Source organism: Engraulis encrasicolus, chromosome 17, assembly GCF_034702125.1.
Source record: "Engraulis encrasicolus isolate BLACKSEA-1 chromosome 17, IST_EnEncr_1.0, whole genome shotgun sequence".
Classification (NCBI taxonomy): Eukaryota; Metazoa; Chordata; class Actinopteri; order Clupeiformes; family Engraulidae; genus Engraulis; species Engraulis encrasicolus.
In genome coordinates this window covers 4,031,981-4,059,962 of record NC_085873.1, presented here as the reverse complement: position 1 = coordinate 4,059,962, position 27,982 = coordinate 4,031,981, and the positions used below count along the sequence as shown (strand labels likewise).

The 27,982-nt window shown below is 44.0% G+C and overlaps 1 pseudogene; it reads left to right on the top strand.

Moving 5' to 3' along the window:
• Nucleotides 1–4,211: 4,211 nt before the first annotated feature.
• Nucleotides 4,212–25,589, top strand: LOC134467603 (uncharacterized protein K02A2.6-like; annotated as a pseudogene).
• The last annotated feature ends 2,393 nt before the right edge of the window (nucleotides 25,590–27,982 follow it).

The following is a 27,982-nucleotide window of genomic DNA, read 5'->3' as shown; positions in this document are numbered from 1 at the left end:
TGCTGAGGGCCAGAGACAAAGCCTTCAGAGCAGGAGACGTAGCTGGCCTAAAAGCAGCAAGAGCAAACCTGTCCCAGGGCATCAGGAAAGCAAAAAAGGAATACTCGGACAAAATAACAACACACTTCAAAGACAGCAGAGATGCACAGAGCCTGTGGCAGGGCATACAGGCCATCACGGACTATAAGCCCGCACCACGAAGCTGTGACAACAACACCTCTCTGCTAAACGACCTGAACAGTTTCTTTGCCCGTTTTGAAGCACAAAATGACACTCATCCACAGAAAACTCCCCCTCCCCCCCCATGATCAACCCCTGTACCTGTCCTCTGCCAGTGTGAAGAGGACACTGGCCACCATCAACCCACGCAAAGCAGCTGGCCCAGACAACATACCTGGCCGAGTGTTGAAGGATTGTGCAGAAGAGCTGAAGGATGTCTTCACAGACATCTTTAACATCTCTCTGGAGCAAGCAGTCATCCCATCACTTTTCAAAGCTGCTACCATCATACCCGTGCCGAAGAAATCATCACCATCATGCTTCAATGACTACCGTCCTGTAGCACTGACGCCCATAATCATGAAGTGCTTCGAACGGCTAGTCCTGTCACACATCAAAGCCACCCTACCCCCCACCCTGGACCCCTACCAGTTCGCATACCGAGCCAAGCGATCCACGGAGGATGCAATCTGCTCTGCCCTCCATCCAGCCCTCACCCACTTGGACAATAAAGACTCATATGTGAGAATGCTGTTCATTGACTTCAGCTCAGCATTCAATACCATAATACCACAACAACTCATCAGAAAACTGGACAAACTAGGTTTCAGCACCTCCCTCTGCAACTGGCTGCTGGACTTCCTGATGCAGAGACCACAAGCAGTACGGGTAGGGAATAACACCTCAAGCACCCTGACCCTGAGCACGGGGGCTCCGCAAGGTTGTGTTCTCAGCCCCCTGCTGTTCACGCTGCTGACACATGACTGCACAACGACCCACAGCACTAACCATCTAGTGAAGTTTGCGGATGATACAACACTGGTGGGCCTCATCACTAAGGGCGATGAGACCCACTACAGAGAAGAAGTAGACCTGCTGGCCAGATGGTGCAAAGACAACAACCTCCTGCTGAATGTCAACAAGACCAAGGAGATTGTTGTCAACTTTCAGAGGGTCCAAAAACAACTGCCACCACTGACCATCGACGGTGATGCTGTGGAGAGAGTGAGCAGCACCAAGTTCCTTGGAGTGCACATCAGCGACGACCTCTCTTGGACCACCAACACTACATCACTGGCGAAGAAGGCCCATCAGCGTCTCTACTTCTTGCGCAAACTAAAGAAGGCAAGTGCTACACCCTCCATCATGACAACATTCTACAGAGGAACCATAGAGAGCGTCGTGTCCAGCTGCATCACAGTGTGGGGAGGAAGCTGCACGGAGAAAAACAGGAAGACACTCCAGCGTGTTGTGAACACAGCGAAGAAGATCATTGGAGTACCACTCCCCTCCCTGCAGGACATTTACACCGCACGCCTCACCCGAAAAGCACTGATGATCATCAAAGACACAAGCCACCCTGCACACAAACTGTTCAGCCTCCTGCCCTCTGGAAAGAGGTACAGGCGCCTCCGTTCCCGTACCACCAGGCTTGCAAGCAGCACGATGCATCAAGCAATCAAGATACTGAACACTCAACCCACTCTCCCTTCACTGTCAGCCTCTAGCCAGCCAGGCCACTGACAACGCTCCCCCCCCTCATCCCCACCACCATATCTGCGACTGAACATTCCACCTGCACTACTACATCTGTGACTGAACTTTCAACCTGCACTAACTCAAAACATACACATGCACACACACACACACACACACACACACACACACACACACACAACACACACACACACACACACACACACACACACACACACACACACACACACAAGCACACTGCACTTTCTGCACTAAACCCAAACATACACACACTGACACACAACTCATACTCACACACATACACACACACACACACACACACACACACATACACAGGTACACACACACAGACGCACACCGCACTTTCTACCTGCACTAAACACACACACACACACACACACACACACACACACACACACACACACACACACACACACACACACACACACACACGCACACACGCACACAAAACACATACAAACACACACACACACATACTGCTGCTGGTGTATTTAATAAAAACCTTTTTTTAATTATTTATTTCTTCAAATGCTACTATTACTATGTCAGAACGCTATAAAGGACTTTTAGAAAAAAGAACAACAAAATACCTCCTCTTAATGTATGTTCTCTACAAGTCTTCTGTTGTCCAGTCTTGCACTTTAAATGTCTGTATGAGCAATGTCTACGTCCATACTGTCTATGTCCATGTATGAGTACTGTCTATGTCTATACTGTCTATGTCCTTACCTAGATTAGTCTATGTCTGCATGGGAGAGCAAGAAACGCAATTTCAAATTCTTTGTATGACCAGTGCATGTAAAGAAATTGACAATAAACTTGACTTGACTTGACTTGACTTGACTTGTCATCATCACTCTCACCTCTTCAGAAAAGACCATGGCCATAGGTGTGTATTAAGGATCATTTTAAGGTTGGAAAACAACACGATGAACAACAATTAAGAGCAATGAGTAATGGTGACATATTTGCAATTTGTAGAGCAATACATCTATGTATTCACGATTTAATCAAAGAACACTACAGGTCACAATTGTGACCCCGGTTCTTTCAGGGAGATGAGTGAGATATCTCACGTATGGGATACATGTCTGGTGTGTCAATTTGCAGAAGTTCACTTCAATCATGCCGTCTAGGCCAATGAGCTGCCAGTAGGGCCAGTAGGGCGGGCCACCCATCAGCAGAGAATCTGCTGCAAAGCTCATCAGTGCCAGTTTGAGGCAACCATCTCTTTGAGCCCGTGTGGCATAAGGGTCTTTTGGTGAGATGTCTTACTCATCTCCCTCAGAGTTACAGTTTTAACCAATAGTTCTCTTTCGGTCGAGTCGTTCGACATGTCACATATGGGACTTTTCAATCGGGACTCACTAGTTTCACGACGTCTCACCCGAGATAGGCGGGATTTGGATTGTGTGTACTCGTGGATTTGGGAGCTCGTGCACAGCTGTAGTGCTTGGTGGTTTTGTCGATACACAAAAACATTAGGCTACTTTAATTCTCTAGTGCTTGGTGGTTTTGTCGATACACAAAAACATTAGGCTACTTTAATTCTCAATCGGCGTGCACGAGGGTTGTTTTGTCCACATACAAAAACATTTCTTTAATTCTCAATCATAAATACGCCGCAATTCTAATATGCCTCATTTTCAATTCTAAATCAGTGGCACACGGCAAAACTGATCGGCTATTAGTAAAGGTCTAATAAATTGCATTGCCAGACTATTATGGCATACGGCTTAAACTGTAACAAGGTTTTTTTATTATTAGTTGGCCACCTACAAAAATAATTATTTAGGTTAATCCACAAACTGCTTATATAGGCCTACCTCGTTTGCAATAACGGGACCGACTCAAGGCAACTGTGAGCAAACTTAGAACTCCTAATATGCCTCGTTTGCAATAACGGGACTTTCTGGACTCAACTGCGACCTTCTTGTAAAGATCTTGTCCAGATAAAGTTGCATCGGCGCAGGGTAGGCATATTATGCACTATGCTGATAGATAGTAGTCCTACATTGCATTTGATCAAATAATGTACACGTTGGCCACCTACAAAAATAGGCTACTGTAATAATTTAGCTTAATTCACAAACTGCTTCTAATACGCCTGGTTTGCAATAACGAGACCTTGACTCAAAGCAACCACAAGCCAATTTCCAAACTTAGAGCGCTGATGCGTCTAATATGCCAGCAATAACGGACCCTCTGGACTCAAAGCAACTGCGAGCTTCTTGTAAAGATCTTGTCAAGATAAAGTTGCATCGGCCTAGGGTATGGAATTTTTTTATAATTAGGTTACATGTTGGTCACCTACAAAAATAAATTGTAGTAATCCCGTAGGTTTACTAGAAGTCCCCTAGGGGGCACCGTAGGATTACCATGGACTTTTGTAGTCTGTAACAGGCTTGCCTACGCCAGTTCAATGTAACCACACGATGACTGTGTAAGTTGCCCTGAAGTTCTCTGAAGATAAAAGAACCAAACCAGACCCATGTTGTGCGTGTCAGTTAATGTAGTTAAGATACTACATATTGGCGACGAGGACTCCATGCAAAGTGCAAATTCCGGACAACTTGGTGAGAGATAATCGTCAATTTTATTCCCTGAAGTTACGAGGGAGGGAAGAGCTAACTAGCAAGCTGGGCTAATAACTAACTATGGCAGCGACCATTGGAACACTGGTGGCTTACGACCACAACTCGCAAAGTTGGGAGGAATATATAGAAATCATACAGCATTTCTTTGCGGCAAACGGCATTAATGATGCAAACAAACAGAAGTCTGTTCTCATTAGCGCGGTAGGCGCTGAAACATACAGCCTGATGCGAAATTTAGTAAGCCCAGATAAACCGGGAGACCGCTCATTCGATGAGCTGGTAAAGTTGATGAAAGACCACTATAACCCACGACCCAGCGAGATTGTGCAGCGTTTCCGATTCAACTCCCGTGTGAGGCAACCAGATGAGTCTGTGTCCGAGTTTGTTGCTCAACTTAGGAAGCTGGCACAGGACTGTAATTATGGGGTGTCATTGTCACAAATGCTGCGGGACCGACTAGTGTGTGGGATAAACGATGAACACATACAAAGACGTTTATTTTTCGAAACCGGCCTCACGTTTGAAAGTGCCTTAAAATCCGCCCTAGCCCTGGAATCTGCACACAAACACACGCAAGATCTACAAGGAAAGACAGCGTGCAATAGCATACGAGAAGGGGGGAATCCCAACGTTGCATTCAGGCCAGGGGAAAAGAAAACAGGAGGGGAAGGAAAAACGTGTTACAGATGCAATGGCAGTCACGATCCCTCAACCTGCCGTTTCAGGCAAGAAAAATGCCATTCATGTGGAAAAATAGGCCACATTGGGCGGGCATGTCGCAATGCAAGAAAGCAAAGTGATCAGAAAGCAAATAAAAAGGAAAGGGGCCGCAGCAGCAGTAATAGGGCACCCAGTGGGAGTAGTCACTCACACCATGTCAGTGTCGATTCAGATGAAGATGAAACAGCAGAATTCAATGCAAAGTGGAAAAATGGGGAAAAGCCCAAGATGGGGGGAAACCAGTCTGAAATTAAAAACATATACAGGGGAAGACATAAAGGTGCTGGGAGTAGCCGATGTCAAGGTGAATTATCAAAACCAACGGAACAACTTGACCCTCTACATAGTGAGTGGCACTGGACCCAGTCTGCTGGGCCGAAGCTGGCTAGAACAGTTGAAGTTGAACTGGGCAGAAATTCACAACATGAAAGTAGCTGGGGGAGAAAGGCTGACCGTGGAGCAGGTGCTGGCACATCACGAAGATGTATTCAAAGATGAGTTGGGGATGTTAAAGGGTGTCAAAGCAACCATTAACATTGTGCCAGGTGCTGTACCAAGATACTTCAGGCCCAGGCAGATCCCTTTCGCCATGCGCCCCAAAGTGGAGGCCGAAATAAGCCGCGTCTTAAAGTGGAAATGAAGCAGTGACCTAATATAGGGGTCTATAACACCAGTAAGATAAGCCAGCAAATATATATTTTTTGAAGTCTGAAATTTAAGCCGTTAATAAAAAAAATAAAGCACAAACACGTCACGTTTCTGTTAACGTTTCCAGCCAACAGCGGGTGACGTCACGCGAATGGTAGTCTCCTATTCTAATGCTGTTATGATAGTAGTGAATTAAACATTTGGGACTTGCGTGGCTGATTATGAGCTTATTTGCTTAACCCAAATGAAGCAAGAATACGTGTTTGGGTGGGACAGAACAAATATGAGGCATGAAGGCAGACAAGACATCCCATCACATGAACCACAGGTAAACAAGCAGCTTTTTTTTTGCTAAGGTGACAAGTCGCTAACACATTTTGGTATGAGCCAACATGATCACTATTCATAATCGTGCGATGTCGTGCAATGTTGCAGTTCCCTACCTTCATCTTCCGATGATTTCGCCAACATTTTCCAAGCACCTGAATTAGGCTCCTTTGACATCTCCGTGCCCACGTTTATCGGTGTTATCCAGTCAACAATAATCCAAGGCAACAACGCTATTCCAGCCAGTTTGAGGATGCATCCGCGACTTCAATAACATAATAGTTTACTACAATAGATGCAGCTACTTTAAGCATGCCATAACTTAATGTAGGCCATGATAGTTTAACGTGTCATTTCCCGTGGCATCAACTTCAAATCCCCAAAGCTCCTCCAACTCCGAGAGCGAGACGAGAGAGGGGATGGGATAGCCACACACACAGGCTGCGTCCCTTCCCTTCACAAAGCTTTCCAAACTTCCGCCAATTTTGCAAGTTATTTTCTATTACTGAATTAAACCACATAGCCAACTTAAAGACATGGGCTTTCAGATTAGCGTCCAACAATGCAGGAAAAATACGTTATTGGTGACGGTCTGTCACTACAAACCTATGAGATCGAGCAGCCCCAGTCCTGACTCCTGTCCTATGGTGGATGCAATGGGTGGATGGCTGCAGCTATCCCACCATGCTCGTAGCAAAGGCTTTTTGACACAAAGTGATAATGACACTTGGCATTTCTCTTTCATCTGATAGTAGGTATATAACATAGAAAACCCAGGGACAATGTAAAATGAACCCCTCGTCCTTCTTCAATTTTACTGCCACGATTAGAGTCAGTTAGCGCTGTAGTTAGCACACGCTAACGTTAAGTGAATGGAAGGCTACATTAGCCACCAAGTTCTACCATTCGCGTTACGTAGGCGGCGAACATGGCTGCGCCCTTGTGGCGAAACTCGGTAATAACATGTCATTTTTCAGCAAAACTACTTAAAAGTACAGTTCAACGAACATCCATTCGTTTATGAAAATAAATAAGCCGTCAAAAAATGATAATAGTTGTCAGTGCTTCATTTCCACTTTAAAGGACGAGATAATCACACCTGTCAAACACTCAGACTGGGCGTGTCCTGTGATACCCATATTAAAGAGACACTATGCAACTTTTTCATAGTCATGAAATGGCTTGGTACTCAAGATTTTGCTTGACTGACCCGTAATGGGGAAAATGGCAATATTTCCATCACCGCCTAGTGCTCCTGCTCCGAAACAGCACTTGCAGTTTTGCCTGGCGGCGCCGCGCCTTTTGTTGTTGTGCAATTTGTGGCCGCTAGGGGCGTCTAGATTTCTATGCTGTATGAGCGGAGCGAGACCTATTCCTTCGTTTGCTAAGCAGCAGCCAAGGAGGTCTACATAAGGCAGCAGCTTGCTGAAAGCTGCCTACTGGCTACTGGCTAGCTGACGGTAAAATATCACGCTGGCATGCAGTGAAAACAACGAATGGGACTGCAAATAAATCACGAGATAATTGAGATGAAAGGTTTGGACAGGCAAATAAATCGCTTGTGTGAACATTGGAAAAGGGCTTCAAACCGGAGAGAGCCGAACGCCATAAGATGGGGATTTTATCATTCATTCACTACACTGGGATGTATGCATTAGCATTCTCAAAACCCACGCCACCTCGTTTAGTTTACAAAGATACACAAATGTATACGAGTTGAAATCTGATGTCGCACATTTTATTTGATGTCAAAGGACACAATCAGTCGAGCGAGGCTAAAAATATATGTTGTTGCCGATCAAGAGGAGACGAAACGTGATCTCTAGTCGGCATATGGATGTCCACTTTCACTTTCAACACCACAGGAGATAAAACCGCGTCTTGTCACCTCGACCTCGAAATCGTTATTATGACAACAAAATAGCCGTTTGTTTCCTCGTTCTTCTAATGTAGACTACAGGTAGGCACATAGTTACTGGAAATGTGAAATATAGACGGGGATATCTGCCGAGAACAAGTGGATCAAATAATATCCATCTGAGGGAAGTGCAAACATGATTGCAGTTGTGTGAAGTGAATTACGAAGCAGCCAACTCATAAGCAAGGGGGGGAATCTCACATATGATAAAAGCCCCTTAGAAGTGGAGAGAACTGAATGCAAGGAAGGGAATCTGGTTAATTACAGAAGACGACGAAATTTAATTCGCACATAATCTCGAAGCCAATGTCTGTCTAATTTAGTTCAATGCACATTTTCGGCAGAACCACTAGAGGCCGCTATAAAGTTGTTTATATCTATGTGTTTATGTCAAAGTTGCATAGGATCGCTTTAAAGCAAGATGGGTCAATTAGGCTGTGCGGTGATTACAAACTCACCGTAAATCGAGTGTCCCTTCTAGAACAGTACCCAATCCCGAAAATTGAAGACCTGTTCACAGCCTTGGCGGGAGGCCAGCAGTTTTCAAAATTAGATATGAGCCATGCGTACGCCCAGATTCTGATGGATGAGGATTCTAAGAAATACCTCACAGTGAACACGCACAAGGGTCTTTTCGCATACAACCGCCTCCCTTTCGGCGTTTCCTCCGCTCCGGCCATTTTCCAAAGAACGATGGAGGGCTTACTGCAGGGCATACCAATGGTGGCTGTGTATCTGGATGATATTCTTGTCACGGGTCTAAATGCTCAAGTCCATCTCAAGAACTTGAATGAAGTGTTGGGACGCTTGGAGGAGGCCGGGTTGCGTCTGAAGAGATCAAAATGTGAGCTCCTGAAAGACGAAGTGTGTTACTTAGGACACAAGGTGAATGCACAGGGTTTGCACCCAATGAAGTCCAAAGTCAAAGCAATCAGTGAGGCCCCGGCACCATCCAATGTCTCAGAGCTCAAAGCTTACCTAGGCCTGCTAAATTATTACAATCGATTTCTCCCAAATCTGTCCACACTGCTTGCCCCGATGCACCAGCTGCTTAGGAAAGATGAAAAATGGGTGTGGAAAACTGAGCAAGACGAAGCGTTCCGTAAGTCCAAGGAACTCCTTCAGTCAGCTGATGTGCTAGTTCATTACTCTGCAGACAAGGAGCTAATTTTGGCATGTGATGCATCTCCTTACGGGGTGGGTGCTGTCTTATCACACAGGATGCCTGATGGGGCAGAGAGGCCGCTTGGGTTTATGTCAAGAACCCTTAGCTCAGCAGAGAAAGGGTACTCTCAGTTAGACAAAGAGGGATTGGCTGTTATTTTCGGCATTCAAAGATTCCATAAGTACCTATATGGGCGGAAGTTTACGATCACAACCGATCATAAGCCTTTGATTACACTCTTCCATGAAATGAAACCTGTACCCCACATGCTCTCACCCAGAATCCAGAGATGGTCGGTTCTTCTCAGAGCCTACGAATACAAGATCTCCACAGCAATGCTGATGGGCTCAGCAGACTGCCGGTTCCATCCAAGCAGAAAGAGGAGGAGACACCTGAGCGGGTGCTGATGTTGGATCAGGTGGATGATATACCCATCAATGTGGCCCAGGTCAGAAAGTGGACGTCCAAAGATGTCATACTGTCCCGAGTCTATAGTTACATTCTGAGTGGGTGGCCACTGGTACAAGATTCAGAGCTCATGCCATACTACAGCAGGCGAATGGAGCTGAATGCGCAAGATGGGTGTATCCTCTGGGGAGCGCGAACTGTGATTCCTCCACCAGGACGGACAGCACTCTTGAAAGCGCTCCACCAGTCGCATCCAGGCATGTGTCGCATGAAGGCGCTGGCCAGGTCTTACATGTGGTGGCCGCAGATGGACCAGGAAATAGAGAAAAAAGTGAGTAAGTGCCAAAAATGCCAAGAGAATAGAAAAGCACCACCAAATGCACCACTGCACCCATGGGAGTGGCCGGAGAGGCCATGGTTACGCATCCATGTCGACTACGCAGGGCCATTCTTGGGGAAAATGTTCCTGATAATCGTAGACGCTCACTCCAAGTGGTTGGAGGTTTACCCCACAAATGGCAGTACAACCCAAACAACCATCGAGAAGTTACGCCAGTGCTTTGCAGCTCAAGGCCTTCCACAGATACTGGTCTCCGACAATGGCAGCTGCTTTACAAGCTCAGAATTCTGCCATTTCATGGCTCAAAATGGCATTCAGCATATAACATCGGCCCCATTCCATCCCTCCTCAAACGGGCTGGCCGAACGGGCAGTGCAGACTTTCAAGGAGGGAATGAAGAAAATGGAAGGGGGCAGCATTGAGGCACGGGTTTCCAAATTCTTATTTAGCTATCACATTACACCACAGACCACTACTGGGCTATCACCAGCCGAAATGCTGATGAACAGGAGGCTGAGGTCTGCCTTTGACCTGTTAAAACCAGACATTAAGTCCAAGATCGAGCACAAACAAATGAAACAAAAGGAGAACCATGACAAAACTGCTCGGCTGAGAAGATTTGGGCCTGGGGATGCTGTGTACGCCAGGAATTATGGCCTGGGACCAAAATGGATACCTGCTACTGTAGAGTCACCAACAGCTGAGCTGCGCCGGGTGTCACCTCAATACTTGAAAGACTTAGGCTGCGTCCCATTACTACCACTCCCACTTCCACTTGAACTTCACCTCGTTTGGAGTGAAATTAAAAAACGAGTCATTCCCTCGAGAATAAAGAGAAGTCGAATTTTCCCCTACAGATTGGGACAGACTTCAGGTGGTGACGTAGAGCTACTCAAGTACACATATTTTTCATAAAAGATCTTCCTCCAATATGCCTGCTGTTTCATTAAATTATATTTATTTACGCAGCAAATACGAATGGACCGTTTGTAATTTTCAACAGGAAAGGCCAGTGTCAGGGAGTTTCCGGATCCAGTCCACTCCCATTGTTTACACTTACAGCCAGGGAAGAAGCCACTCGTGTTGTGCCCCTATGGGACAAGACACTGCATTTATCAATAAATCGTTCACAAGCATACTGTAATCTGCATTTGTTGGTGTTTTTGTAAACAAGGAATATAATCTGCATTTATTCGTGAGTCATTTAATATATCTGCTGATTTCTCAAATGCAAGGTAAGCTACTAGCCAATACCACTGCCATCAGTGGCAAAAGCTAAAGCCAGGCTAATTAGCGAACTCTATTGTCCATATTGCTCTGAAGTGAGGAGATCTTGCTCATGCTGTGGACTTTAATCCGCAATTTAGGGAGCCATTTCATGTTAAATCCGTCTAGACTAATTATTAGGCAGTAGCAAACTTTTCCAAAGTTCATAGCAACCGTTAGCTACCGCTAATTGTGCTAAGCTAACTAGCGAACACTAATGTAGGCCAACCAGCGAACAAAACGTGATGTTTTTTTAAGTAAGGGGGTTTATTTTGTCTTTAGAATCTGTTTTCATACGTTTTACTTTTTATTTTCGAATAATATTCAAATATTGGCCATATATTTCCAAGTGGTGAATTCGCTGTTCCCTCTGCTAGGACGCCATGTTTTTTTGTTTTTGCTTTTGCCGGTGGGGTTCGCACAGCATTCTGGGTAATATGTTCTTTCACTCGGTCGTTAGGGGGGGTCCTACCCACACTCGGTCGAAGTGGAATTTTAAGTGGATTTTTTGCACTTTCACTCGCCTCCCTAAGAAACGGGACACCCTACACTTTCACGGGAACGCGCAAAAGCGAGTGTTAGGGCTCAAAACGAGTGGAAGTGGTAGTAATGGGACGCAGCTTATGTTAGCTAGCAGTGAGATCATGTTGAAGAAAAGGCAAGAATGCGCCTTATGATCTCACGGAAGACAGGCAGTCTACCCTGTACTTCCTAGATAAAAAAAAAAGATGTTTATATACTGTCAAGATAGTGTTTTCATGAACTAGTTTAATTCATGATCTTGTTACCTCTAAATCTTGGCCTCGTTAAAATCTATGATTTGTTACAGTAAGGTGGGTATGTTACGTATTTTTGCATTTTACTCTGACATGTATTTCTATCTTAACAGTGGGGGAGTGTAGTAATCCCGTAGGTTTACTAGAAGTCCCCTAGGGGGCACCGTAGGATTACCATGGACTTTTGTAGTCTGTAACAGGCTTGCCTACGCCAGTTCAATGTAACCACACGATGGCTGTGTAAGTTGCCCTGAAGTTCTCTGAAGATAAAAGAACCAAACAGACCCATGTTGTGCGTGTCAGTTAATGTAGTTAAGATACTACAATAATTACTAAGGTTAATTCACGACTCAAGGCAACTGCGAGCAAGCTTAGAACTCTAATGCTTCTAATAGGCCTATACCTCGTTTGCAATAACGGGACCTCAACGCAGGGTAGGCTACGTTTGACAAATAATTAGGCCTAGTTGCTAATAAAAATGCGGTTGCATCAGGGTGTCGTTTGAAAAATTACTTGAATGTGTTGTTAAAATAACTTATAGGTCCACTAGTTCATTTGATGTGTAGCCTACTACATCAACTGAAAACACGGCTGAATCTCAAATGGTGCACTTGTGCACTTGTGTTCATGTTTCAGTGCGTCTGACGTTACGCACTAAAACATAGTGCATAAAGTGCACAAGTGCGCCATTTGCTTTTCTGCACCGTGGGGCAGCTGTCACTCTGAATGACGTAAGGCGCAAGTACAGCCCTCTCGGGCGACACGGCCTCAAACTAGTGAGTCCCATTTTCAATCATTCCCGATTGCCAGCCCGTCCCACCAAACGCAAAAAAAGTCTACCTCCAAGAGGCCATCTTGCTAGCTAATTAGAAACTTAGTTGTCCCCAATGGGGACATTGTTGTCAGTAAGTAAGGTAAACATCAGGCAAGTTGTATAACAGACATGACACTTTCAACTTCACTGACATTAGTACAGTACATAATGACCAAAATTTAAAAACACTGGCTGAGCAAGAACAGACTGCTGGAAACAGACGCAGTCTGTAAAAACCCTTCAGAGATGGTCACCACCCGCTCCCAGAACCCTGTGTTCTAGGGGCGGCGAAGTCACATCCGAGCGATAAAACTTAACGAAAGTGTCAGGGGTGGGCCATCCAGTTGCTCGACAGACTTCCGAAGTCTCCGCGCCCTGTAGATGGCCCAGGATGTAGAGACTGACCTAGTAGAATGTGCTCTGATATGAGATGGGGGTCGGCGTGCCTTCGTCTCATAGGCTAGGCTAGACTAGGTAGACTACTGACTTCGCTGATCCGTTTGTGCGTACTTCTGTGGAACCTGGAAGATGACAGGTATGTGCGTTGCTTCTAAAAGTGGCCAATGCATCATATCTGTGCTAGCTGATACTAAAATTACATATTGGGTTTCGTTGTTGGTAGCCACACAGCAAGCCAATTCACTGTAAAATATTTTGATACACGTTACGAGCTTCAGAAAAGGCAAAACACTTGCCCGATATCGCCCACTTTAATAGAAATCTGCGCTATTGGCTAACTTTGCGCAGCCGGAATGAAAAATTCTTGCGTCTTTCCCTTTGGTCAACTTTCATTGGTCTACATCAGATGTGACATGTTCAGGAAAGTCGGAATTGCTCTTTATGCCGTGCTCCTCAAACGCAACGGTAAAGTACTTTCATGCACTTTTGTCAAGTTTTTCCGTCATGTCGGCGATTTTGTTTTGCCATGGCAAGTTTCTGTTGCTTACCGCAAATATGCTCTGCTGCGCCTTGACCAAAACCATTCCTTAACCTAACCTGTCAGTTAAGCAATGTTTCTGCTGCTTTACTTTTGCCAAGAACAGTGAAATAAGCAAGGAATTGGCGAATTTCTTGCAAATTTGTGGCCAGACCAGAACCATCCCTAAACCTAGCCTGTCACAGGGTGGTGTGGAGCATGCATTAACTGGCAATAGCTAGGCAGATAGGTGACCCGATACTTCAGTTGGTGATACAAGCACCAGAATCGGCACAGGTACTCCTTAGACATTACTATTTCCAAAATGTACACGGGCCACTTCAAATTCAAGATGGTTGCCCATTTTCCAAGATGGCCAACATACAGATATAAATTGGCAACGGAAACAATTTGTGATACAAACACCAAACTTGGCACGGATACTCCTTAGATGTACCTCTTTTGATAAAGCATGCGGGTGACTTTTCCAAGATGATTAATTTTCCAAGATGGCCACCGTTCAGATGTGTCAGAGGAAAATAAAAAATTGTTCAAATAATGATACAAGCACCAAACTTGGTACAAATACTCCTTAGACATAACTCTTTTGAAAAAGCATGTGTAGCAGTGTGTAGCAGTAGAGCTTTCTATTGCTGTCCCCCCCGCTGGGGGGACTGTCACCAAAGTGTCAATCGTGCACAGGGAGGAAACAGACATGACGGACAGCAATAGAAAGCTCTACTGCTACACATGCATGTCACTTGAAATTCAAGATGGCCCCCCATTTTCAAAGATGGCTGCTAGGAAGTCCTGTAGAAATACAGCAGCAGATACTAGACCAATTGTTCAAATAGTAATGTGAGCACCAAACTTGTTACAAATACCCAGGGTGCGATTTGCCGGGGGGATGGGGGGGGATTGTCCCCCCTTCTGGTTTTTATCTCTGCTGGAAAATATCCTCGCGAATAGGCCTATCAAAATAAACTAACAAAAATGTTGACATGACAAGCAAGTTGTGACCGTTTTCTGCAGTGTACATTGCACTCACTTTCAAAATTGCCCGACGTGGTGGAAGCTTTAATGTTCACGAGGTCCCCGACTCCCAGCAAAGTTACGTTCAGTCGGACCATCAAATAAAAAACAACCTACCCAACTACTTGGCTAGTGCCTACAAACAGGCGCGCAAAAAGGGTGCATTGCATTGCATAAGCGCAGCGTCAGTGGGGGAGCAAACGAAGGAAACGTTAAAAAGACATTTGGTTTGAAATACTTTGCTTCCAACTCCCGACTGTTCTTGAGTGGCTATGCAAAAAGACGCACCGACAGTAGGCGTAGCGAGACGCGCCCTGTCCTGATCACTTTCCCCGGGGTTTGTAGACGGAAGAGGAGCGATTGCGCCCTCTCGTTAATTGATGAGGTGCCGTATTGGATGCAGAATGCAAATGGCAAAAAAAATGGTGCTCTAGGAAGGGAGGTGCTTTAAAGTTAAGCAGAAAAGTTGAATTAATGCACCACAATCAAATAAAAGACAGCAAAAGGTGGGAATTAACTAAGCCACTGGAACTATGAAACCAGTCATCTGTGTGCAAAAGTGCGTCCCGGGTGAACCAAACCTAATATTAGGCTAAACGCGGCTCTTCTCTTCTGTTGTAGGCTATATATGCTGCTTTAAGGGAAATGCTTGCAAACGGAGCATGAGGAGATTTTAAGGGCACCACAAGCAAATGAAAGACCCCAACAGGTCATGAACTAAGCTACTTGAATTAAGACTATGGTATGAAACCGTCACCTGTGTGCAAGCGTGTGTCCTTGCCATCAGGAAAACTGAAATTGTTCAAATAGCCTATTTCTGTCTGCACATTAGGCTATGAAACCGTTGGGCCTTGATCGTAAATCTAGGCTACTGTCAAGGCAGACGGAATGGGTGGAGTAGCGCCTGAACATGCAATGAATTTGTATGACCCGACTAAAAGTTTGTAGAAAGTTGCAACGCATGAGGACGACACGTTGAAGTAGCCCCCTCTGCCTACACTCGGTGGGTATTTCTAGGGTTAGTGCGCTTGGGATTGTGAGTGACTGAAGTGTCTTTGCCACACGAAATGTAGGCTACAGATATTCCCCATTCCCGATTTCAGTTTAACATTTTTTGCGCAAGAGATGTCCAACTGCATTACCAAAAAAAACCTCCCATTGAAGACGCATTGTCTTAGTGTCCGTGTCCGTGTCCGTGTTGGGGAAAAAAAACACCCTGTCCCCTTGTTTTTGACGTCATTAAGTGTTATTCATGTGATATCATCCAATATTGAGCTGTTAGTCGTGTTAACTTCATTTTGTGACGTCACGTTTCATGAAAAAAAAACATCCCCCCCCTCTGTTTTTTTTGACAAATCGCACCCTGCAAATACTCTTCAGACACAACTCTGTTGTTAAGGTGTATGCACCATTTGAAATTCAAGATGGCCCATTCCCCTACTGCAGAAGTTCCATAACTGAAAAACTAAATTGTGATAGAAGCACCAAACTCGGCACAAATACTCCTTAGACATTATCCTTTTTGAAAAAAATAGCCTACTTTAAACATGACAAGGCCATGTATAATCCAAGATGGCTACCATTGCTTCTTATTAATGGAGACATTTTCATAATCTCTGATTTGAGGACATTTGAGAGATTACCATAATCCCTTTGATGAATTTAGATTATCTTGTTGTCTAAAAGTATAGGAATTTTAAAATGTCCCAATACTCACACTGGCAGCTATAGCGATCTGCAGGTCAGAAGATCAGATCATACCTTTCATGGTATTATGAATGCCATCCATATTTTGTTAGCTGTTGGGAAATGTGCAATGGGTGGAAGGGCTGTCCAGAAAATTGTGGCGGCCATGTTGGAAAATGAGCAGCCATCTTGTATTTCAATTGACCGACATCTTTTTGTCATGTCATGGAGTATTTGTACCAAGTTTCATGCTTGTATCACTATTTTATCAAATGTTTCAGTCACTTTACACATATGTATGGTGGCCACCTTGGAAAATGGGTGGCCATCTTGGATTTCAAGTGGCCTGCATGCCTTTTCAACATATGTGTTTCTAAGGAGTATCTATGACGATTTAGGTGCTTGTATGACCATTTGAACAGTTGTTTCAGTTGCTAATTCATATCTGTATGGCGGCCATCTTGGAAAATGGGCAGCCATCTTGAATTTGAAGTGGCCCGCGTACTTTTTGAAAATAGTAATGTCTAAGGAGTACCTGTACCGATTTTGGCGCTTGTATCACAAACTGAAGTATTGGGTCTTAAAAAGGGTCTAAGCCTCATAGCTACAAAGGCGTATTGGACACATGCGGTAGTCGGTTGAAATCAGCGCGTCATCTTTAGTCAAGTCATGATGCCATGTTGCGCTTGGGTACAGGATTCGCCAGCCCAGTCACCAGACATGAATATCATTGAGCATATCTGGGGAAGGACGAGAAAGCGAAAGCATGGAATAGGAATACAAAACCAAAGCATCTGGATGAACTCTGGGAGGCATGTGTAACCGAGTGGAAATAGAGGTTTAATTTTTAAGTTTGTAAATGTAATTACCGACTACGCCACCAGAGGGCACCACAGTCCCTCTGGAAAATTGAGCTAACCCACTAGCACATGAATGAAAACACACAGGTTCGTTTTTAAGACACGGAGACAGGATGTCAGGGGAAACATGTGCATTTCTTTTAATAATACAAAATGGTTCTTACAACATCTTTAATATATATACAAAATCACATGAGACCAGTAGCCAGTCACCTTAGCCAGTAAATGCCTATACCCCCAACATTCTAGCTTCTGTTCTAGCTAAGCATGGCAAGACAGTTTCACACAGCAAACACTTCTAGTGAAAATTAAGCATGCAGGGAGAGGATAGTCACACTTGTACTCAAACTTGAAAAGGCCTAGGCTACTATGAAACACAGCACACATTGAGCGAAGAAAGCTAGGAGGTGCTGGGGTTACTTAATGGTGGATCAGGCTACTGTGTGCACACCAAAGACACTTAAAAGAAAAGAAAGAAAATATGAAGCAATTATCATACACTCACACCGCTAACCAGAACACTGTTGTTACCTGGGCACTCAAACTCCCATGAACCACACTCAATATCAAGTGTAATTACTCATTCACACATAATTGGTCCGAAACTCAACCACAAACAGCAGCCCACCCAGATGACAGTCACTCACTGGATCATCTGGTCACCTGCACACAGAGGTGATCAAACACATGAATAACATAGACATCACACACAAATCATTAAAGCCAGGCTCAAACTACATGAGTATCGGCCCGATTCTCAGCTGAAAACCCCCCTTACGACAATCGTACAACGTTATCCCCCAGGACCATCGCAAGCGATTGTCGGGAAAGATTTCCTTGTCGTGAGCGACGTTCTAAGATAGAACTTTGGCAGCTCAAAGAGTCGCCGATCACAAATCGTAGAAATCAAACAGTGTTTGATATTTGCGACTGGAAATAGAACGTCGGGCATTGTCTCGGTGGCTGCGAGCAGCGACAAGATTGACAGTTGCGATTCTCTTCTAGTGTGCGGTGCACCCCGACGTCAAAATCGGACACACAATCGCTAGTCGTGTAGTTTGAGCCTAGCCTCGCGAGCCATCCACGTACTTCCGGCCAAGGATTACCTCCACTACGAGTCTGGCCGTGCTTCTCTGTGGAGCGCTTGGAGCAGTAGAATTTTGATTGCAACGCCCCCCCAGAAAACAGCCAATAATCGAATACGCCCCCCACGTGGGGACGAAAGGGGGCGAACGCTCGTGACAATGACGTACACATCTGCGCCAGAGCCATTGGTCTGCGCTATGTTGTTGTTGAGTAACTGCCAGCGATTGGGTGAGAGGTGTCCAATAATTTCAAACTATAACTGAGTGCAAACTTCCTGCTTCCTACAATCGCTTCAGAGCAAACAAATGCCAGACCATAAATACGAAATGAAATGGTAGTATTATGGGATGGTCAGGACCAGGCTAGTTTGAGCCTGGCTTAACAGTAGGAAATGGTGGCGGACGACATACCGTGTGTAAAAGAAGAAAGAAAAATCCGCACACTATTGCTATTCACCGATTTATTTGAACACAACGTTTCGACCTAAGGCGGTCTTCGTCAGGTGTATAGGACGACATACCGTGACCGGAGAGACATGGAGACTAGAGCCACACTGTAGCAGCAGCAGCGAAAAGAGCACAATACCCGAGCCCGACCTGGCAAGGTAACAGCGGCAATTTAGACACACACATTCCAAATAGACAATCAGATGTAGGGAAAGTCAGGGCAGTAGGCTACATACCAACGTAGGCTGTCGAAGTAGCAACACCATCAGTCTGGCTAAACCAGCCAGCAGCCACACTGCAAGCAGCTTCACGAAGACACTACAGAGGACTGCCACTTTCCCATAAATTGCAGATCCGTCTGGGCCTTGACGCCCGAGCATGGAGAAAGGAAACAGTAAACGCTGCCACCTCCAAGATTACCTGTTGCCCTGCTTTAAAGAAAACACCAAATGCTGCCCATTGGTGCCTACCAGTCACATGGGGCGGAATTCTCCCACCCGCTTAAAGCCGGGCATACACTGTGCGATATTTTCACTCGTGGGTCTTAAAGTGATACTGTCCCATTTTTGGAAATAAGCTTATTTTACACCTCCCATTGAGTTAAATAATAGGCTTTTACCGTTCTCCGGTACTTCCAACCATTTTCTAGTTATGGCAGTACACATTTTACTTCCAAGCTAACAGTTAACATTGAGTCCTATGAGACCAGTTAGCCGCGAGCTGGTCTCATAGGACTCAATGTTAACTGCTAGCATGGAGGTAAAATTTGCACTGCCATATCCAGAGAATGGTTGAAAGTACAGGAGAATGGTAAAACCCTATTATTTAACTCAAGGGGAGGTGTAAAATAAGCTTATTTCCAAAAATGGGACAGTATCACTTTAAGCTTCTGCTCACACTGCACGATGGAATTTCACTGTTTAAAAGTTCACAACTCACGACTCACGTCCTCACACTATACGAGCCGACAGTCGGATGCGAGCGAAATGCTTCCACCGTACGACGCGACAGGCATGTTTCCCCGGTCTGCAGAGGAGGGAACATGCACACCTGAGGTGGAGATGAGGTCGCGCTCAACAGCGAATCGCACGGCCCTATTAATTTGTGCATGTGAAGTGTCAAATCGGGTCGTAGCACTGCTTTAACTATGCGATTTACGCACGAGCCACGACCAGAATTTCAAACCGTTTTGATTTTCTTGCGACCCTGCGATTGCACGATCGTGAGGCGAAATCGCTTGTCGTTACCCCATGTACACTGCACGATGCAAGACTCACGATTGACCTGCGATTGAGCAAGAAATCGGGCCCGAATCTCAAAAAGTCGTGCGAGTGCCAAATCGGGGCAAAAGTCGCACAGTGTAAGCCCAGCTTTAGTCAAAAAAAGCGTGCAACAGCGCCTCCGAGCTTACTCAAGCCTGTGAGTAAACGGGGCTTACGCGCGATTTCATCACTTGCGCACTTTGGGTGGGGCCAGGCCAAAATCAGGGAGTTCCCCATGTTAATCAATCCTAAGCGGATTCTCCCGTCCACTTAAGCGTGTTTGCCTTTACGCGCATCAAAGGGCTGTAGTAAGGTCAAGTGCCACTATGAGGTAAAATGTAATATTGCATTTGATGCTCGCTTGGCTCGCATTTTGAACATGTTACACGGTATGCTTTGTTGATGTTCCTTACCGTCAGCGTGAGTCCAAATCGAAATTCATTCACAGTTCCACATAAACATCCTACATTAGAATAATTGTGACAAAATATGACCAGCTGCCCAGAGCATGTTCTCATATCGGTGAACTTACAAACAAAAGCAGGTAATTAATGAATCAGTATGAGGATCATCATGTTGTCTCCACGGACGGTAACCAAAACCAAAAACACCTCGTTGCAGGTTGCACCATGCACAAGTAGGCTAAATTGACAAGGCACGTCAGACTAAAGACCGCTGTTCCAGTCGTCCTCACAGCCACCCAAAGTATGCCTATTCAAAAACAACCTTCACCATTTTTACAATGTTGTAGCCACGACGTTAAGTAAAGGGTTTTTATTTCAACTCCTCCACTTTTGTGATTTATTGGAACTCGTGCATATGTGCATGTAACCTATTAAACTTTCTGAACTGATGCCCGACATACAAAACCACCACATACTGAGGTAGGCTACAGGTTGTCCTATCTGTTTTTGTAAGGCAGAAAATATTTCCTGAATGTCATTACAGCTAAACGTAAAAGGTAGGCCTACATATCAGAGCATGTCTTTGGCATTTCGCTTCTGGTCTCTATTACACCCCATCAGCTGCGCGTTTAAGTCCTGGCTTGGCATTGCATGCCCATGTCCAATTAATTCAGACTATAACGTCTCCGTTTTTTCATGACGATCGATTTCCTTGTTCATTCTTCAGCATGCATGTAGCCTAAGTGTAATATGCTGACGGACAGCTGAGATCCACATATTTCCAATTATTTTAATGTCACGTTGCTGTACAGAGAAGCGGAGAAACACTTTTAAAAGTCAGCAAATAGGCCTGCTATGTGTTTGTTTAACTGTGGGAATGATCAGCATTTTAAATCACTTTTTGATTTCCGGAATTGTCCAGGCAACACGCCAAACTCCAAAACGTTTAATCATGTTTATTATTTCAATCAACCTGTTGCGCACCAAAACGCTCAGCTGAGTTCCCGCCAAAGGGACACATCGCGTTTCCATCTCATTACCTCACCTCCAATACTTGCCTTGTGCTTGTGAAAAGGGCGGAGGTTAGATTTTGAAACGCTTTTACAAGAGGACGTTTGGCACGTGGTTTTAAATTCAAAGTTAAAGTTCAGTGTTGGATCTCAATGGACTGCCGAGGTTTTCACATGGTTGATCTGAAAATCCATGCTCCATAGTTTCTTTGTAGCCACAACTGATGAACTTGGCGGAGACTCATCCCCCCATTTAGCATATATCACGCCTATGTTGGGCTACGCGTTGTTTTTCTGAGTTACGCGCGAGGGGTGTGGCGATGTTCCAGATAGGGGAGAATACGCGCAAGATAAGACCGCGTAAAATATGCGCGCGTAGAACCGACTTAAGTTAGGGTGACCAGATTTGGATTTGTAAAAAGGAGGACACTTTTTTTTTTTTGGGGGGGGGGGGGTGTCATCGGTGTATCTGTGTATCTACAGGTATGAAAGTATATATGGGTATGAGGTATGATAGGCCTATAAAGTATCAACGCATACAAAATGGTATTTTTTTGGCATGCACATTCATTTGTCTACCATAAATGACAATTAAAATCTCTTCAGTTACGCCTATAGGCCTATCACATAATTTGTGTGATCATATGATGCAGAGCCTTTGTTACAATCCTAGATAGTAGGCCTAACACCTATATTGGAGTAGCTAAACGGCATAACAATGCAGCTCAATTTCATTGGGTTTTTAAAAATAGATTCACCATCATGTAGGCCTAGCTCAGCCATTCCCCACAAAGATGAACAGCATTAGGCTATATAACATTGGAAACTAAATATAAAACATTTGTGGTTTTCAACTGAATTGATAATGAAGTTCTATTAGGCTACATTATCTATTTAGATAGGCTATTTGTAGTGGCATGGTGCTCAGAGATTAGCAATGGGACACCATTAAGAGAGGAAGTGGAGTTTTACCAAGGCCTACCATTAATAAGATAACCCATACAGCGTTATCAATAACTGCAAAGGCAATAGACAGAAGAAGAAGCTCAATTTCTTAACTCTGGAATGAGTCCTTCTAGCTCCGAGAAATTGCTTTTGCAAATAACTTGGAAATGTCAGATCATGAAAGAATTTTTAGGCTAAGTCTTGTGACAAGGTGTAACAAAACTTGTACCTCCTTAAATGATGGATTTGGTGGTGTTACTAGGCATACTCCTGTGTTAGATTACCTTCATACCTGGCTTCACACGCGGGAATTTTTGTTCAACTCCACCGCGAACGTGCATTTGCGTTTCTATCGGCATTGCAGTCCGTCGAACCGGCGGACAGATGCACTTTCGCTTGTAAACATGGGGCGCACTGGCTAGTCCCCGAGGCTACTTCTTTCGGACACATGGTGCGAAGTGGCTAGATTTGACGAGAAGGGCGTGACTAATTTGTGAATGGTAGAGAGAAACCTGGAGTGGAGTCAAATGGAACGGAGTGAAAATTACAGTGCAGATGAATTAGGTCTATATTTCAGGCAGTCCAACAAAATCCCGGGCATTTCTGAAATTCCCCCCGGACATTTTTTTAGGTCTCAAAAGTAGGACATGTCCGGGCAAAACCGGACGTCTGGTCACCCTACTTAAAGGAGAATTCCGGCCAGTTTGGATTAATATCCCATCTTGGGTGGACCGAGGGAAAGGGATGAAAGGCAAAACCGCGAGAAATTTTCATGCCTGCTGCGCAAAGTTGTTCAATTGCGCTGTTTTCAGTTAAAACCTGACCCTTCGGGCACGTAATTGACCTGTTTTAAAGCTCCTAGCGTGCATTAAGACCCTTTTGAACGCTTTGGCCGTGGTGTGTGGGTCCATACAAGTCGATCTAGTGGTTCACATTTCCATTAGGTGGCATAGGTACGATACAACAGGAGTTTTCGAAAGTGGCGCACCTACCTCTTTCAACTTCCGCCTTCCAACTACGTCCGCAAAATGGTTCGCCAAAGTGATACTTCATAGTAATCCATTTTATTGTTGTCCACCAAAGACGAGCCACAAGAAACATATTCACATGTTTTCATGCCCTGAGTTGTTATTGTCGCGCAGATTCACTTCTCTGTCACTGAACGCAGTGTAGTGACGTCACGGTGTCACATGACTCCTGGAAGGAACGCCATTCGCTCTTCCAGTTATTATACATAAGCGAGAAAGAGAGGCGCTGTCGTAATATACTGTTTGATATTTTTAGATGGATCCTCCGTTGGGGTAGTTCAATTGAAGAGTTTGGTGGCCATGGTTATCTTTTTCGAACCAGAATATTTGTTACAGATAAAGAATTATTCCTTCCAGGAGTCATGTGACACCGTGACGTCACTACACTGCGTTCAGTGACAGAGAAGTGAATCTGCGCGACAATAACAACTCAGGGCATGAAAACATGTGAATATGTTTCTTGTGGCTCGTCTTTGGTGGACAAAAATAAAATGGATTACTATGAAGTATCACTTTGGCGAACCATTTTGCGGACGTAGTTGGAAGGCGGAAGCTGAAAGAGGTAGGTGCGCCACTTTCGAAAACTCCTGTTGTATCGTACCTATGCCACCTAATGGAAATGTGAACCACTAGATCGACTTGTATGGATCCACACACCACGGCCAAAGCGTTCAAAAGGGTTTTAATGTACGCTAGGAGCTTTAAAACAGGTCAATTACGTGCCCGAAGGGTCAGGTTTTAACCGAAAACAGCGCAATTGAACAACTTTGCGCAGCAGGCATGAAAATTTCTCGCGGTTTTGCCTTTCATCCCTTTCCCTCGGTCCACCCAAGATGGGATATTAATCCAAACTGGCCGGAATTCTCCTTTAAGTGGAGACGGGAGAATTCCGCCCATGGTGAGCCATCACAGCAGAGTGCTGTTGGGAATTAAAGGGACATGTCTCATTATGCTACACATGCAAGTCTGCTTCCTTTGCAATTCCAAATGACTTCATCAACCAACTGTATGAGTCTTTGTTGAAACACAGGGACACAGTCCTTCAAGCTAAAGGAAGTCATACGAGATATTCATTTGTATCCTATGGCACCAGTGCTTCGTCCCACCTTGAAGCGAACGATTCAGGTATTTGTGAAAAGGGACAACGGGGGTGTTCGTTCGTAAGATGTTCGCAGATGGAACAATTAGCATGGTGTGTCATGAAACTGTCCTTCTGTGAGGATTTCAACCCACACCAAAAGAAACAATACAATTATAAGCAGACACTCAAACCACTCACCCACTGCATGGCACGTGTTAAATAGAGCAAATTAGTCCGTTGTAGCCTAGGATACTCTATCCAAACTTCAATAGGCTGAAATGTAGAGGTTGTCATTGCTTTAATGACCAATAAATGTCCAGAAATGTGAATGAGAAATTTCCACTATGGTATTGTAGTCTACATTAAGCTACAAGATCTCCAAACCACATGCAGTGCAAACATGGAAAATATGCAACTGCTTTATTATGAAATAATGGGAAGACACTGAAAGGCTCGCGAGATCAACATTCGGGTCCTTTTCATCATTGCATATTTCCTTTACGCCAATGTTTCCCAACCTTTTTTGTCTTGTGTACCCCTAAGCCTTTTCATTGTGCCATGAGTACCCCCTAAGTCAAGTTCTATATCGCTTTCTCCATCCCAATGTAACTAAGCTCCATATGTTTGTTAAAATTAATTTTTTTCAAGTAACCCCTGCAGTGTGCTCGCGTACCCCTAGTGGTACACGTACCCCTGGTTGGGAAACACTGCTTTACGCGGCCCATTGTCACTCACTGCGTGCGAGGCAGACGTGGCAGAGGGCTGCGAATATGGCACACACACACACACACACACACAAACACACATATTGTGTGCAGTTGTTCCAAACAACATGGATAGGCGACAAAGACAGTATGTAATAATTTAATATGGGTCTTGTAGTTTTGACCTTTGAGTTTCTTTCTCCCTTTATTTATTTCTGGGCTTAAACATGTGTTCCAAGTGTCAATATTTAGCAACAAAAGTGAGATATTATGAACTGTATATGTCCCAAGGTAATCTAGTTCAGGATGCGTAAATAAAGATGTTGGACACCCTTTTCTGTACACATAACCTTGATTTTGTGTCCTGATGTGTTTCCATATTTCAGTTCTCAGAAACATTTGCATCAAATTAGCAACATCAATACTGTTTGATGTCAGTGTATGATTGCTAAAATGCATTTTTGTTTTATAGATCTGTACAACCTTACTGCAGATGAAAATGTAAGCTACGGCATGGTCTTCTTTCGTCATGCAACCAGAAGCATATTCACAAGGCCAACAGATGATAATTCAGCATACGAAGTTGTTCTGTGTAAAGAAGCTCTGCCCAAGCAATGCTACTGGGAGGTGGCGGTACAAGGAAGCAGAGTGGAGATTGGCATTTCATCCCGAGCACACAAGTCCAGACTAGCAGATGACCAAATGGGCAGATGTGGGCTTTTTCCTTGTCTAGTTATCTACCTAAACAAATTACACAGCTTTGTCCAGGAAGGCAACACCATTGCAAGCTGCCCTGAATTGCATTGTCCACTCAGAGTTGGCCTGTATCTAAACAAGACAGCTGAACGATTATCATTCTACGCTGTGGTTGAGGACAAACACACACTTTTGGCACAGTTTTATTCAAAGAGTGTTGGCAGATTACCCGCAAAGCTCTACGCAGCATTTAGAATGTACTCAAACTCAAATGTAATGCTGTGCGATTAATGAGCTCAATCGTGAGTGCAAATGTGCACTTTGCCATTGCATTGCATTCTGGTTAGAAATTCCTAATCAGAGTGCATCATAATTTTAAATTGCACTGCGTCTGGATGCACCATCACAGACGAGCCCAGTGACACATGGACCAAACCATTATTTTGGAGGTGGACAAAATAATGGAAACACCTGTCATTTTGCATCCACAGTTAATCCTGTTGGATGTGGTTCATCCTTCTTGGTGGTATGCAGACATTACCTTGGATACCGTAGCTCTTGATACATCACAAAGACTTGCTGTCTCGGTCAAAGATGCAACAGTTACATGCACATCAACATTTTCCCCTTTTTGAACTCTGATATGTCACCCATAATGTTGTGTGCATTGCAAGATTTTGAGCAAAACTGTGCTCTTACCCTGCTAATTGAATCTTCACACTTCACCTTATTGGTGCAATGTGCAATTAATGAAGATTTGTCAACAGGCTGATCCACTTGAGCCATGAAACTTCACACTCTAAAATGACAGGTGTTTCCATTATTTTGTCCAGGCCTTAATTACAGATCCGCTATTTCTTGAAAAAGGTGTACGGTTCTTTTAATGGCTTGGTTTTGTATAAAATCTACATGCCACAGACCCTAATGCCATTTTCTGCTCTATAATCTGACATAACTACTAGTTTTTGTTTTTTGATTTAACATTAAAAAAGGCATCATCACCAATACATGCTTTAATCCTTGTATATATCAGACTAATGTATTTTATATATCAGTTATAACTGTTGAATACAGCATGATTTTAGCTCAAACATTGAATACAGCATGATTTTAGCTCAACTTTTAAAGTATATTGTATGTGATAATGAAAGGCTGCTAGATATGCCTTGGATATTTTTTTATGTCAATAGTGTTTTATGACTGGAAAAATAAAACATTTTAATTGCACCGTTATCATGTCTTGTAAATACATTTGGACTGATTAGTATTAGTATGGCAAAATGAGAGGGCAGGCCACTGCCAAGGCAGCTCAAATGTAACCTCTACTGTTTCCATTTTGTAAATGCAACTAAAATAGCTAAATAGATGGTGAAAAGTCTACAGGGCAATTTAGATAAAATTGCCAAAAAAATGGCACACTGTTTTTTTCGGGGGACTTCCGTGGATTACAGTCTGTCTCCAGGATTTTTTAAATGGGAGGTACGTATTTGCCATTGACACAAAATAACCAGACAGATAGTTACACACGACTGCCGAGATTCATGGATTTAATGAAATACTTGTATTACACTTCAAAAAGTTAAGTGTTGGCACTTTTTGGCCATTGTGCATTGTTGAAATGAGGATATACGGTAGTCTCTTGGGCTCATCTTGCCTGGATAGTCTCCAGGTGTGAAATGTAGCAGTAGCGGCAAAATAAAACATAGTAAAAACGTCAACCAAAATCAGATAGTCTTCAAAAACAAACAGTAAAATAAAATGTAAAAAATACCTTGTCAAATGTAACCTAAATTCAAAATGTTCATTTGCGAGTTGTAGGCAGAATATGCAACTTAACACGCTTGTTTTCAAAACATATGCTGCCCATTCACAAATTTGGTCATTTAATGAATATTTAAGAAACTAATATTTAGTCTCAACAAAGTACAGTAAGTTTTACAGCTAAAGATGTCTATTGCTGGAAACGACAGACATGAAAAAGATCCTGCTGTTTATGTAGCCTATGAAAAGCAGATTTTTCCCAGTTTTGACACATAGGCCTACTAAGAAATTAACGAGTTGGTAGACCTAAATATTCATGAAAAATTCTGCAGATAAGCTACTAAAAAAA